Source organism: Lygodium microphyllum, chromosome 26, assembly GCF_053477565.2.
Source record: "Lygodium microphyllum isolate KBCC chromosome 26, Lygodium_microphyllum_v1.1.10, whole genome shotgun sequence".
In the NCBI taxonomy this organism is placed as follows: Eukaryota; Viridiplantae; Streptophyta; class Polypodiopsida; order Schizaeales; family Lygodiaceae; genus Lygodium; species Lygodium microphyllum.
The window spans coordinates 18,971,731-18,975,933 of NC_141160.1; the positions used below are offsets into that span (position 1 = coordinate 18,971,731).

At 42.7% G+C, this 4,203-nt stretch overlaps 1 pseudogene; it reads right to left on the reverse strand.

The window, feature by feature from the left end:
• Positions 1-1,917: 1,917 nt before the first annotated feature.
• On the reverse strand, positions 1,918-2,904 carry LOC148013023 (potassium transporter 11 pseudogene; annotated as a pseudogene).
• Positions 2,905-4,203: the final 1,299 nt, after the last annotated feature.

Consider the following 4,203-nt stretch of genomic DNA (forward strand, 5'->3'; position numbering starts at 1 on the left):
AGACTAGTTCAACGATCAAGCAGACCGAAACGAAAATGAGTATCAATATGACATTCGTCCGCCATACTAGGAGCATGACGAGAGCCATAAGTATGGTTGTCACAAGCATCACAACCACAACAGCAATTCCGTAAGCATTTCCAAGTTGAACAATTGTCTGAAAACCTGCTGTCACGATTATGCACAGTACCATCAGTATCCAGTTGATTTCTGGAATGTAAACCTGACCTGGAAAGTTATTAGATGTGTGAACCACCTTCACCCTCAGGAAACAACCAAGTGCAACTGATTGCTTGATGATAGAGAATGTGGCAGAAATAGTTGCTTGGCTAGCAATGATAGCAGCAATTGTTGCGATCACAAACATGGGCCAGTAAAGTGGAGATGGAATACAGTTGTAAAATGCCTGTTCCATACCATCAAGATTTTTGGATAGGAAGGCAGCTTGTCCAATATACGAGGCAAGCAAGCACGGAGTGATGCTTGTAGCTGAAATGGTTTTTTAATCGATTCGGAATTGATTCTTCAAGAAATTGACATCAACAGCTATTTGCCGATATTGTTTAAAAATCATGTCAATGTAGTGCTTCATCATCTCATTAACTTCGCCGGACATTATAGGCACTCGACTCATAGCCTTGATCGTCTATCCATCGTTCCATTGGCCTAAAAATTTGATTGGTCATTGGTTGTTGACTCACAGGAACAACATTAGGGTTGAAACTTGGCCTCCAACATTTGGTGGAGCCAACTGACTAGCCATAGGCATAGTCACACTGGGAGGAGCTAGCAGCAAAGGTACATTTTGAACCATGCTTCCTCTCCCATTAGCGTTATTCATAGGCATCCCTTGACTTTCATTTATCAATGGTAAATTGCCTCCAGGTACTAGACTCGCATTAAGATTTATTCGAGAGGAGTAGGCCATTTGTAATCGTGGCTCTACTCCTTCTGCCGCGTAATGGCAGTGTCTATATCAGCCAAAGCCACATTGCTCAATTGTACCTGAATATTGAAATCCAATCCATGAAAGAAGTATTGCAATTGGGCAGCCGACGGAATAGGAATGTAAGTTTGTAACTTACGAAACACTTCCTTAAGCTTCTTGGCATAGGCTTTCACATTCTCATGGGGGTCTTGGCGTGTTACATTCAAAACACGCAACTAGTAGTGGCCACCTCTTTCAGGGGCATATTCTCCTCGGAAATCTACATAAAATTGGTCGATTGTGGTTATGGTTCCAGTCTCTATGCTATGATACTATACTGTAGCCCTTCCTTTTAATGTCATGTTAAAGATCATAAGATGTCCCTCATCTTGAATGCGGAAATTAAACATTAATCTTTGGAATTCACAAATGTGAAACTCCACATCTTCTTCGGCTAACCCATTAAAAATGGGCAAAGGAACTCCTAAAGCTGGCAGATCCGACGTCCCTGCAAGAATTGCAATGGGTTGTGCCATGACGATAATCGGATTGACAATAGGAGTTTGGACTGATGGGATCACACCCCCACTTGAAGTGGGTTGACTTGGTGGAAGAGAGGAAGAACTTGTGCTTCCTTCTGCACCTAAAGGACTATGTGCAGCAGTTGGGTTACTAAGACCACTGCCTTTTATACATGACGGGCTACTCCTTTGAGGAGAATAGCGACTTACAATCTCCAACCGCTGTTGAAGGGTTTTCGAAAGCCAAGTCGCGACCACTGAGGACTTTGAATAATTTCAGGATAGAAGATTCAACATATGAATAATCCTATTGATCAATTTTCCACGCACCAACAAGTTCCAGACAATTTTGTTTTATGGTTGTGAATGTATTCCTTCAGATTTCATGGCAGCATTACAATATGAATGGATTATGGCATCCTCACATGGCTCTTGTAAGTTTCGTAAAGCTGAATAATGCTTGACACCTCAAACTCCAACATACATGTGAATGCAGGAAATAGCCAAAGGTGCCCAGCCACCCTGGTCAAACTTGACAAGCACAGATGAGAAGAAGACTAGTTCAACGATCAAGCAGACCGAAACGAAAATGAGTATCAATATGACATTCGTCTGCCATACTAGGAGCATGACGAGAGCCATAAGTATGGTTGTCACAAGCATCACAACCACAACAGCAATTCCGTAAGCATTTCCAAGTTGAACAGTTTTCTGAAAACCTGATGTCACGATTATGCACAGTACCATCAGTATCCAGTTGATTTCTGGAATGTAAACCTGACCTGGAAAGTTATTAGATGTGTGAACCACCTTCACCCTCGGGAAACAACCAAGTGCAACTGATTGCTTGATGATAGAGAATGTGGCAGAAATAGTTGCTTGGCTAGCAATGATAGCAGCAATTGTTGCGATCACAAACATGGGCCAGTAAAGTGGAGATGGAATACAGTTGTAAAATGCCTGTTCCACACCATCAAGATTTTCGGATAGGAAGGCAGCTTGTCCAATATACGAGGCAAGCAAGCACGGAAACACCAAAAATGCGAATGCAACAATAATCCAGCTGACAGACAAACCCTTTCCAATCTGAGTGTTCTTTCATTGACTTCTCATTTGGAGTCCCTTTAATACCTGAACAGGCAATGGTGAGAAATGTCCTAGATCTGCATATAATGCTTCAGTCCCAGTTATGCTGAGAAGTATGCCTCCTAATGACAGCCAGCTTTGCAGTGTGTGTGTTGTGAAGTATCGCACCAGATAAACAAGTGAAAATGCTCTCAACACCGAAAAGTCGTGCTTGATTATATTGTAAAGTCCAATGGAACCAATCGCCAGAAACCAAATTAGAAGGGCTGGGGCGAAGAACCAACCAACTCTGTCTGTGCCAAAACGTTGCACACTAAATAGAACCACTAAGATGGCACATGCTATTGCTATGACGTGATCATTTTTCATCTGTGGATGCTCAACTTTGATCCCAGTTACAGAAGAAAGGACAGAGATTGCAGGTGTGGCTAACTACAGATAGTAGACGAGACAACGTTCTAGAAGAAGAAGCAGAAGTAGGATCGATCCAGAAGAAGACGAGATATGGATCTTTAATAGTGTCTCCGCTTTCCTCCTTTTTGTGCTCTTTTTCTTTAATCTTGCTGAGGTTCCAATTACAAAGTAAGAAGAGAAGAGGGATGTAAGATCGCCGCCATTGCCACTGTCAGCGTCATCGAGAAAAGCCTTTCACGCCAAGTGGAAACAGCACAGAAGAAGAACACCCACATCCTCTCTCTCCTCCTTGTGGATCTCTCAGAATTATCAATTTTTTTTTCTTTCCTCTCCCGTCGATCCTCTTCAGAGCTTCCCTCTGATTTCCTTCAAGTCGAAGCATACTCCTTGTCGCAGTCGCAGAGAAAAACAAGTCTTTTTCTGTTCAGCCTCCTTCTTCCGCATTAGTCTATTTTCTAACATTCGTCACTATTCCCCCCCCAGAGTGCCGTTCTTTTCGTTCATTCTGCCCCCCAGGAAAAACCAGAGAGGCCTCCCTTTTCGCTCCCCTTTTTCAGGATTAGTGGCCCTTTTCTTTTTTCAATACATACGCAGATTGTGCCTATCAAAAAGTAGCCTCCTTCTTCATAAATGGAGAGTGATAAGGATAGCACAATCTCCAATCAAAGATTAGCATAGCATGTACACAACTTGCCCCTTCAAGACAGATTAAACAGTGCTGTACTGCCACCTGAAGTAGCACTATTACTTGTCATGGGGGGGGGAAGGGTCCACTAAAGTAATCAAGACGATGAGGCCTATAGAAGCCGAAACATGCTACCACTATGCATATCCATCTTGGTGAAGTGGGCAAAACAAACACCAGCAACAACAATGTGCACCAAAAAGAACCCACCTCACACACACAATCTCACCAATTGTATGTACTGATGATGTCTTCCGTTTGATTTCAATGGCAAATACTCCAAAAAGGAGCACCTGAATTGTCATCTCACTCGCATACCACAAAGGGCCATTGACACCATACTCCCATGTAACATTAGAGCTTTGCAAAATAGTAGCTGCCCAAGTCCACTGTGATACAATGACACTCACAATCAAGCCTGTCTTGATGCTCCTACTAGTTGTATTGCACCATTCTGAGGTGTGCTAAACATCAAGCAAGCTCTCACATTTGGCAAACATATCCACCAATGTACTTCGACTTGCATCTCTTGGAATTAGTTTAGTACTTCCTCACAAAGCCCATATTCG